Source organism: Rhinolophus ferrumequinum, chromosome 9 (assembly GCF_004115265.2).
Source record: "Rhinolophus ferrumequinum isolate MPI-CBG mRhiFer1 chromosome 9, mRhiFer1_v1.p, whole genome shotgun sequence".
In the NCBI taxonomy this organism is placed as follows: domain Eukaryota; kingdom Metazoa; phylum Chordata; class Mammalia; order Chiroptera; family Rhinolophidae; genus Rhinolophus; species Rhinolophus ferrumequinum.
The window spans coordinates 66,520,585-66,531,991 of record NC_046292.1 but is presented as its reverse complement, the minus strand read 5'-3'; the positions used below and the strand labels follow the sequence as shown (position 1 = coordinate 66,531,991).

The 11,407-nt window shown below is 37.7% G+C and overlaps 1 long non-coding RNA gene across 1 annotated transcript; it reads right to left on the bottom strand.

Annotated features, from left to right (window-relative positions):
- Positions 1-1,910: 1,910 nt before the first annotated feature.
- Positions 1,911-10,384, bottom strand: LOC117026676 (uncharacterized). Its single transcript, XR_004423806.1, has 3 exons — positions 10,256-10,384; positions 9,237-9,333; positions 1,911-1,942 (listed from the first exon to the last, which is right to left on the bottom strand). It is a non-coding gene; the product is annotated as an uncharacterized LOC117026676 (long non-coding RNA).
- Positions 10,385-11,407: the final 1,023 nt, after the last annotated feature.

Here is an 11,407-nt window from a genome sequence, read left to right as displayed (position 1 = left end):
GGGACCCTAAAGGCCTCAGCTGTTTGTCTGTTTTGTTCTAATTAGAATACATTACATTTTTTTGAAAGGCATTTGACAGCAAATAGGTTGTTTTTAAAGGTTCATTTCATTAAACTTTTAAAACATGTTTAGTGATCTTTTAAATCTCATTTAATCAACTAATTTTTATTCTATAGCAGTAATAAAATGTGAGCCCATGCCGTCACTGAAGGTACTTGAGATGACCAATGTCTAAAATCATGTTAGTTTCTGAATTTCCACCTACACTCGGTATATTGAGTTTTAGATGAGGATATCATATAATTAGAAGGGTTTTTAAAATACTCCACTGCACCATGATGTATTTGCATGGGAATTTCTGTGTGTTGTTCAGGCTGCTGAGATGACCTTAGAAGAAAAAGACATAATGGAGTTGAATATTTTGAGAATAGCCTGACAAAATACTTAACAGATTGGAGTGGCCAACTTTGTCTAAGAGAGTTAAGATTCTTCATCATGAAGAACTGAAGGCCAACAATCATCTTGATTGCTGGGGCTGGCCACAGGAACTGAGTCAAGTGACTCAGGACAAATCCCTTCTGGGCCACCTGTTAATGGTGTGACCCTGAGCAAGACCCTGCATCTCCCAGATTTCTTACCTGCACAGCAGAGAAAATAATTACCTTTCTTAATGTTGTAAGGACTAAATAAGGGTGCATATATGTGTAAGCACATGGTGGAAAGTTTGCTAACTTAATTGTCTGATTATATACTGTGTTTCCCCGAAAATAAGACCTAGACGGACAATCAGCTCTAATGTGTCTTTTGGAATAAAATTAATATAAGGCCCAGTCTTATATTTTATAAGACACAATATTATATATGATATTATATTCCCAGTATTATGTTACGTTACGTTATATTATATTATATTATATTATATTATATTATATTATATTATATTATATTATGTTATATTACCTTATATACCCAGTCTTATATTATAATTAAATAAGACCGGGTCTTATATTAATTTTTGCTCCAACAGTTGATTGTCTAGCTGGGTCTTATTTTTGGGGAAACACAGTAGACATAGTAAGCATTCTGACTGCTCATATTACTAGTCTAGCCTGACAAACATTTATTGAACATCTACTCTGTTTTCAAGCAATGTTTCCCTTTCCTTTATTTTAAAGCACCGATTTAGCTATTAAATCTCAGGAGGATAAATGGGTTTAACATCTTCTGAAGAATAAAAAAAACAGACGTAGGACAAGAGTGGAAATATCACTAAGTTCGAAGTTTTTATATAAATTAAGGGATGTTCTATATTTAGCAGGCTTTAAAGGATAACTAGAAAAGAATAATTTGAAACAGACCTAATCTCTTGAGATTGCTGTTCTCATAGTCAACCGTGTCTTTATATCAGAGTCAGGAAATTGGCTGTGATTGAAAGACAATTTCTTTGTAATTAATAACGATGATGCTATCTTACTTTGGATTTTGAAGATAGTTGGACTATTATTGTCATAATTAAGAGTATTATTGAGTAGAACCGCATCATGTTCAGGCCTAAGCCTGTCTTTCTTTAATCTGACAATTATAACAGCAGTGATAGTAGTGATGTCAAAGCTATTCTAAGTACATATAATAACTCATTAGTACTCATGGCAACCCTTGTAGTAGTTAGTGTTTCTTGTCTTCCTTTAACAAATGAAGAAACTGACTTGTCCAAGGTCACATAGTTTAGTGGTAGAGGCAGAATTTGAAGAAAGGTGGTTGGCTCCAGAGTCCATACTAAAACCACTAATTATACAATCATTTTTTAAAATTTGAGTTAAGTGTTGTCACAAGCTATCTTGAAACATGATATGCCATCTTCCATACCTAAAATCCAGGCTGTGTATTATAGTTCAGCACAAGTATTCTCCTTGATGTTTGCAGTGTTGTTTGCAATTAGTATCTACAGAAAGATATAGTTAGGAATTTAATATATTCTTCCATTAAACATATGGGCTTGTAGGCACAGTATTTTTTATTGTGATATAGCTGGGTTTTTTTTTTGTTTGTTTTTTTTTTAAGTTGGAGAAAAGTCCATTGTGTTGCAACATGTCAGCCAATCATAAGTCAAAAACTCTTATCTGTGTATATGCCTGTTATATTGTGAACACTGTACAGGTACAATTTCAAGAGAATAGCAAGAATTTCTCTTTGACAAACATTCATTCATGTCTTCTAGAAGCTAATAAGTCATGTGACTTAAACATCAAAAAAAACAGAGTATTGGGGACAACATGCCTACGTATGCCATGCATATAATCTAATACATCATTTTATTCTTAAATATCTTTCAAATCCATTTCCTCTACCCAGCTCCTGCCCTTTACTTCCCCAGTAATGACTCAGACCCCTGTTACTTGCTCCTATAGTATTGTAATGGCCTCCTAGTCGGTCTTTTCCTCCAAGGTTTTCTCCTCTCATTCCATTTTATACACCCTCTCTAGGTAACCTTGCTAAAACAGAAAGCTGACTCCATTGCTGTTCTTCTGGGAACACTTTCCTGAGTCTTCACCACCTGAATGTCCCCAGATGACATCTAAGGCCATCCACAAAATCCTCTGCCTAGTTTTTCAGCCTCTTCTTCCCTGATATACTGCACCCTTCATGCTCTGCTCTTTCAAGCATTGTGAAATGCATTTTCTGCTGTTGTCTGCTGGGAGAAATCCAGTGAATTCCTTCAGACTAAATTTAATCATCACCTCATTGGAGAATCTTCCTTTGACCACCTCCTTACTTGTCCTTTAGTCAGAAATAATTCTCTCACCTCTGTGTTCCCATAACACTTAATTCAAATCTTTATTATACAAACCTCCTCCTTTGATGGTTTATGATTCTTTGACTACGGGTCAGTCTTCCTCACCAGAGGGAGGATTCTATAAGGTAAGGATTGTGTCTTCACCCTCTTATCTGCAGTATCTAACACAGTGCCCGATACAGACAAGCTGTTTAAAAAATGGTGTAGATTGAGGAATGAATAGATAAATGAATAACAACAAATTATATTCAAGTAAAGGGAGAATTTTGGAAGTTTCCTCTAAGTTTCTTCAATAAACTCACTTATATATCCATTCAATTGGTGTAGAGAATATAACAAGGACTAGACAGCACAAAGTCTCAAGTAGAGTCCCAGACTGTCACTAATTAGTCCTGTGGCCTTGGACAGATCAATTAACCTATTGGTGCCTCAGTGTCTTCATCCAAAAGATAAGGATACCGATATCTAAAACCCCCAAGGTTGCTGTTAGAATTGAGTAAAAATAGGTCATAGTCAAAATGCTTTTGAAAAATATAAATAATAAGGCATTTCAGCAAAGTTTCTCATGACCAGACCTCTTGTAACTAATTCCATGCTAAGGAGACATGGCATATATATGTCTCACTGTTCCTTATAACTCATGGTTATCTGCTTGTCTTCCCTTTCATTGCTCTGGGTCATGGAAAAGGTCTAGGAGGTTAATTTTAGTAGGCCAGTATGCTCACAAGCAGAACCTAGAATTGCAAAGAGATTCTTGGAAAATATAGTACACATTCAGTACAAAAAGAGCATGCCTGTATTAGACCATCAAAAGTCAAAGGCATAATTTGAAATGATGAACGTATCCATTTTAAGTTACACATTCCTTTGCATTGTTAATATCACTGTAATTAGTCATAGTTCCTATAATTTATTGAAAAAGATGCTCATCCCCTCTAGTGTACTACAGTGATGAATGTTGGGAGAACGACTTTGGAAGTTAGAATCAAGAAAATGAGTAACAGTTGGAGAATTCGTGTGGAAATCAATAATACCCTTTCTTTTTCATCCTGAAACCAGGATTTTTATGTCACACTGCAAAATCCCACAAGTTAGAGCTGTCACTGCGCCCCACAGAACTAGGCAGGCCACTTCAACTGTATGAAATGTTTAAAATCCTCTCAAACATTTGAGTAAATCTCTAGTAAATATTTAAACTCTGTATAACTAGTCACAAATAAATTAAGCTGATTTTATGCAGTCTCTCTAATTAGAAGGGCACAGCATTTGTTGAAACGTGATTAGTATTATTCATTAAGCAAAAAATTCTCATTTGTATCTTATTATCACTATTCTGCATAAACCAACACAATTTGTCATGAACTCCCTCATTTGCTGTATCCTCAAAAAGCAGATTATGCTTATTTTTCATTTGGACAGTGGAAAATCAAGCCAGGTGTTTGGCAGCACCAGAGTGTTCAGGTGTAACTGTGCCAGTGATGGAACATTACGAGCAGCGTGGATGAAGAATGAGGCATGGAGAATCTTGGGACTGAGGTGCCTTGAGGCCCATCCCTTCCGAGTGCCCCTGCTGATGAGACAGGTGTTGCACCGGGATGCTGGGAGGGGAGAGGGAAACTGGAAAGAAACTTTTTGGTAATGTCAGATCTTTCGCCTTCCATCAGAACCTGAAAATGCTTGCTTGAAATCCTGCAGCGTTCGAGCTACGGGCATGTGGGATATAAAACCACCACAGCAGTATCTTTGTTTAAAATATTTCCAAAGCATAAAAATTCAGCTCCATGATTTGTCTAGAACTGTCTGTCTGTCTAGGCACATAAGCACTGCACATATTTAGCTTTTCAAACTTACAGATATTGACAGATAAGACAAAGTCTATGTTATATTATCTGGATGAAAGGGGAGTGAGGGCTGCTTTTCTTCTGCAATCTATTCATTTTGTGTTTAAAATCTTCTTTGTTCTCTAGCTCAGGTTAGAGACTCCATTAAGGCTTGTGACTGCAGCTGCTTTATGATTCTGGCAGAAATAGGAATGTGAACGTGGTAGGGTCTATAAAATAGTGGCAGGATGATAGGAAATTATTTTTTTAAGGTAGTAGTGCACTTAAATATGCTACTTCAAATCTTGTCTATTCTTTTGGAACTTTAGAGTTACGAAGGACTGGATACTAACTGGACCCGAAGTGTGTTGGGTTTTCTTTTTTGTCTGTCTGTTCCCATTACTTCACTAGTATCTCTGGGAAAGGTAAGCACTACCTTTCCCAGACCTTTCTCCCACTATTCCTGATGGGGCTGATTTTATGAGAGGCTGATCATGTGGAATGGTATAGAAAAATATCTTAACAAAACAATATTAGAGAGAATGGTATCAACAACACCCTTTCTTCTTTATTTGGAAACCAAGATTTTCACTAAAAACATAGACCGCAAAGGGACGAGGTATGATGGTCTTTCAATGGCTACAGGATGCTCAAGGTCAGATTTGCACCATTGTGTGGCTGCCAAAGACACTCTGAAGCAAGCGGGGGAAAGATACAGGGGGCAGATTATAGCTTGGCCTGAGGAAAAACCCTCTCACAGAGCTGTCCAGACATGGAATAAGCTGGCTTGTGAGGTGGTGAGCTCCCCATCACTGGAAGCGTAAAACAGAGTTTGGGCTTGGAGCTCGAACTATGAGTTCCAAGTTCCTTTACATCATTAATAGTGATGATTCTCTTTTTTGGAAAAGGTGTGCTCAACTGCCCCCATCAAGCAAACTGGGAGAATGCCCATGACGATAGAATTTCAAAATTCTTGTTCTTTGTTCATACTTTCTGAAGCCTGCACAGCTGGCTACCTGGTACCACACATTACCTGGCAAAGTTCTGTAACACCTGGGGTGGCTGGTCACACTGAGAGAACAGTATAATGCACTTATAACTATAGTGTTAGGGTACCCTTGTCAAGATTTCATACAGAACCCTAATGAGGAGACTGAGGGACTTCTCTGTACTGCTGTGTAGCCAATCACAGCTACAAGGAAGTTCATGCCTCATCTAGAAGTATTCTTGGCTTTCACAGTATCTCCTTGTCTTCTCCATGAATGAGGACTTGTCCAAACACAGGCTGTGGGGATCATATTTTGGATATCGATAGTTTATCCACTTGAGAGAATTTTACAAGGTTAAAATGTATTTAAGAGTGTGTCAGTGTGAGGTGAAATTATTTATAAATTAAAGGGGCAAATATATTATCTTCCCAAGTAGGAAATTAGTTGTGAACATAGTTTATTTGACAGATAGAGTAAAAATTATGAAACTTTTGAATAAGGTTTTAAAATTGTGGTCAGGGACCACCTACTTGTTGACATACAGATTCCTGGGTCTGGCTCCAAACCTTTTATACTAGTTTTTTATAGCTGTGTAACAAATTACCACAGATTTAGCAGTATAAAAAGAATATCAATTTATTATTTTGCATTTCTGAATGTCACAAGTACATGTTGGCTGGGGTGGGTTCTCTGATTAAGGTGTCCTAAGGCTGAAATTAGGGTCTCATGAGGCAAGGTTCTTATTTGAAGGCTCTGGGGGAAAAGCCAGTTACAAAGTCACTCAGCTTGTTAGAAAAATTCATTTCCTTGCTAGATGTCAGCCATGGTGTCTCTCCGTTCTGCAAGGCCACCCATATTCCTTCCTACATGGCCCTTTCCGTTGTCAAACCAGCACAGGCATGTGGAGTCCTTCTCATGCTTGGAATCACTCTGACTTCTCTGTTGTTACACGCCAGAGAAAACTCTCTGCTTCTAAAGGGTTCACATGATTAGAATAGACCCAGTCAGATAATCTCCATATTTTAAGGTGCGCTGGCTTGAGACTTAAATCACGTCTGCAAAATCCCTTCATAGCAGTACCTTGATTAGTGTTTGATTGAATAAACAGGGTGCAGGGATCTTCAGGGCCTATCTTTAGAATTCTGCCTATCACACCTACTAAATTGGTTTCTCTTCAAGGGAGCCAATAAAATCTATCTTTTTAACAACACTCCCAGTGGTACTGATAATAGTAAACTTTGAGAACTGCTGGCTTAGAGGATAATAAGAAAAGCAGTGAATGTTATGTGTCAGGTGAATGATGTAGAAAACAACTGTTAGAAGAGTTCTGAATGAAGGACCACTGAAGACTGAAGATGTCAGTGGTTTCAGGGATGTCCATGGAGAAAGGAACAGTATAGGCTTTCTAGGCAGGGTAGACGTCATGAGCAGAGATTCAAATAAGGAAAAACATATAATTGGGCTTTCAGAGTACAATTAAATTGAATCTGGTTGGAGTGGAGGTGCATAATTGGCATTTGAGGAAGAAGGCTGTGATTTGTGGGGTTTGGATTATATTATGTAGGACCTTGATCGCCAATTCCAAGAGTTGAAATAAAGGGAAGATACAGAAAGTTTTTAAGAATAATTCTGTTAAAAAAGCAATGTGATCTTATTCCCTTTACCTCATTTACACACTGAATTTCTCTGCAGTTGAGGGTTATATTTTGATTCGCTTTCAGGGAAGTCAATGTCTTGGTTGGATTCTAATGATAGCCAAACATTCTTATTATTTTTTATTTATGAGGATGAGGAAGGAAGGAGGTTTTGAAGTTGAAAGAAATGAGCTGGCATCTAGGAAAGGATAAGATGACCCAGGTTTCAGACTCTGGTTAAAGGAGATTGAGGGCGACACTCTGAGTTTCTTAGAAGAAACTTTCTCCATATGCTGATCCCTAAAATGTTTTCCATTCACCATCCTCCAGGTATAAATGTATTCCAAACACCCCATACCCTTAGTGGGGGGTTGTGGGAGGAGGATTTAGTCATAACATAGTCATCAGAACTGAAAGGTGAGAGTCAGTTTTGTCGCTGGGAACAGAAGGCAAACTACCTTGGAACCAGGTTCAATAGCTTTGAATACCAGATGAAGACTACAGATACAGGAGGGTATCGTCTGACAAGAATCTTAAACAGATGGATGACAGAGTGGGTATACTGGAGAGTGTTAATTTAATGACTCCAGATAATGCTTCTTTAAATTTGAAAGCAAGTCACTGGGAAATAGCCAGCAAAGCTGTCACTTGTGGATTTCTGGCTGCCTGGTTGATCTAGACAGGGAAAGGGGAAGGAGCATATGTAGTTTTGAAAAACTCAAATTGCTTCTCAGAAGAAGCAGTACAGACCTTCCTCAGTAGAATTTATGAGAATTCAAATCAAATGCTCTTTTGGGAAAGTGGGGGAATCCCTTTATTTTCATGACAAGTCTAAATTTTGTGTTTAAAATATTAAATCAGTTATAGAAAACGTTATTTTGCCTCTTTCTTCCCCACCACTGGTAGGAGAAATTCTCCTGAATTTCTGTTTCACTGACCCACACAATTTAGCCCTTAGCGATGCTTTATTAAGACCATAGACCATAGAATCTCAGGAACTCTGAGCTCTTAAAGTTCATCTAATCCCATCATCTCTTGGATTCATTATTTTATTTACTCATTTAACCATCAAGAATAATTGAATCATGCTATGTGAGGTTCTAGGAACATAAAGATGAACCAAACTTATCCCTGTCTTCATGGAGCTCACATACCACTATAGGAAACAAACAACAAAGTGGGATCCTGCTGTGAGCTGAGCCTCCACTGTCACCCAGCAGCAGTGAGAGTTAGAGTGATAGTGAGAGGTGTGGTTAGTCTTTATTTCCCCCCTTCACCAGTGATAGTGGGGCCCAGTAAGAAGCTGAGGCTTGACCTCCACCTGGAATGAATGAGACTGAATAAGATGGAGTGAATTGATGCTAGTTGGCCCTAAGCTTCTGACTTCTTTAGTACCAGTGGTGCAGTGGGGAACTAAATGGAGCTAATGCTCCGACTTGAAGTTAATGAGGTGATATGAGTCAGTGCCCCACTTTAAACAAGAACATGTCTTAGGGGCTGAAAGGGGAGCTGAACTTCCTTCCCCTCTACTCATCTGCAATGAGGCACCGTAAGTCAGAGCTCCACTTTTGCCTGGGTGATGTCAGCGGGGCCCAAAGCGAAGCTGGACATGTATACTTACCTAGCCTTAATACTATACCTTAACAAGGGAACTGTCTACAGAAAAGAAGATGAAATAGGACCCAGAGACCACTAATACAATATCCAAAATGTCCAGATACATTAAAAAAAAAAATCACTCATTATAACAATCAGAAAAATCACAGCTTGAAAAAGAAAAGATAATCAACGGACACTAAAAACCAACATGAATCAGATGTTGGAATTAATCTGATAAGAATTGCAAAGGAGCCATTATAAAGTACTTCAACAGCAATGACAAATTCTCTTAAAACACGTAAAAAAATGAAAATCTTAGTAAAGAAATTGAAGTTATAAAAAAATAACCAAATAGAAATTGTAGAACGAAAAATCATTAAAAGCAAAATAAAACACTCACTGGATGGGCTCAGTAGTACAATACAGATGACAGGGAATAGAATCAGTGTACTTGAAGACAGATAAATTCACACAGCCTGAACAACAGAGAAGGTAGCCTGAAAAAAAAAGGAGAGGAGAAAGAGAAAGTGGGATGGAAAAAATTTTGAAGATATGTCTCAAAATTCTTAAATTTGATAGAAGACATGACCTACGTATTTAAGAATCTGAGTAAACCCTAAGTCGTATAAACCCAAAGAAATCTATGTCAAGATACACTTAAATTAAACTTTGAAAACTAAATATAAAGAAAAATTCTCTAAAGCAGCCAGAAAAAAATGACACATTCATTATCAATTGTAGTGAACATCAATTTGAATAAACAAATGATAGTGAAACCCAGAAAGCAAGAAGGAAATGACACAGAATATTTCAAGAGCTGAAAGAAAAGAATAGTCACTTCAGAATTTTGTATCTAACAAAAATATTCTTCTAGAATGTAGACAAATTTAAGATATTCTCAGACAAAGGAAAACTAAGAATTTGTCACTTAAAAATTTTACCCTTGGAGAATGGCTAAGGAGGTTCTCTAAACAGAAAGGATATGAAAGCAGAAGGTTTGGAACTTAAGAAAGGAAAGAACATCAGAATGAGTAAAAATAAGGATAGATATAATCGACTATTCTTCCCGTTAATTTCTTAAATAACATTTGATGGTTGATGCAAAAAGTAATACATCTTCTCTTGTGGTACTTAATATATGTAGAAGAAATACTTACAAATATTATATTTTTTAAATGGGGAAGCTAAAGATAAAGTGATCTAAATGGAAATAAAGTTTCTATACTTCACTCCAAATGATAAAACATTGAGACTTAATAAACTGTGATAAGTTACAGTCGGGAATGGGAAAGATGTTTTCCTGAAACCAGAAATCTACTCATTAACCAGAACACCCTCAGTGGACTGTACATTGATGAGAAATACAATTTTTTTGTGTGTTCACACCCACACACACACAAAGTCACTCCCAGTACTTACTGGATTGCATTGGATCAAAGAGATCTCCTCTGGCAATGCAAGTTGGAGATGGTAGTGGAAACAGTGGGGCTTGGAAAAAGTGGATGAGTTCCAAAACCTGAATTCTTTCTTAAGTTCCACAACAAACAGACATCCAGCTCAAGTTTGAATTCATCTAAGGAAAACTGTTTCTGTCTTCCTCAGGCATTTTTATTTTTGATTTGCAGTAATATCCCTGGGCAATTAAAATCCCATCTTAGCGTGGGTTCAGCCTCACCAGCAGGCAAAAGCAGGAATTAATTTTGCTGCCATAGGCCTAGTGTCTGGTTTCCCAATTATAAGTCATAAGTAAACACATCTCTAATGGATAGAAGCCTTTCATGTTACTCTGCCAGTTGTCTACTTGGATCTCCATGGAGAGGTAACCAAGATTCTAAATCCAGCCCAGGCATCGACTGTAACCCCAGTACCTGCGTGCAATTCAAAACACAGCGTCACTTTGAGCAAACAAGTTTTAATCCTTAGCACTAGTGCCTGTTTTGTCCTGCACTAGAACTGGACTAGACTACACATAGGCTTTGAGAACTACTTTTACTTTTCTAACTGGAAGACCCATGGGATAGTCATGGTCTTCAGGAACTCATAACTTTCAGAGTAAGGGAAGGATGAAGAAGGCAGCCCTTCTGAGGTTTGGAGCAGAGCTGACAAAAACAATGTTTCTATTTCCTTACACTTCCCTAGTCCTTGTGGGCCCTGCTATTAGAATCAAGGAAGGAGCAGCATTGAAAGAAGGTATATAAGAGCAAAGTAATGAAAATCCATCCCAATAGGGACTTTGAGGCATGACAGTGAAGCAGGGAGAGCTCTTCATCTTTTGGCTGCTCATACCTGAACCTCCTTCCCTAGTTATCATGGCACAACCACGCACCTAGGAAGACTTCACTATGTAACTGGATTTTCCTTCTCCCAGGATTGGAATGAGATATGAAGGGCTTAAAATCTTCTGCATGTACTCGTATGGTTTTTAAACTTTAACTGAGTCAAGGAGACTGACATGTCTTCAAAGAAATCTTACAGAAATAAAACAACTGAGAAGCTCTCCTTGAAATGGGAAATAGGGATTCTAAGTTCTTGATTTCTCAGCCTTCTACTTAGGGCTCCTTCTATGAGGCA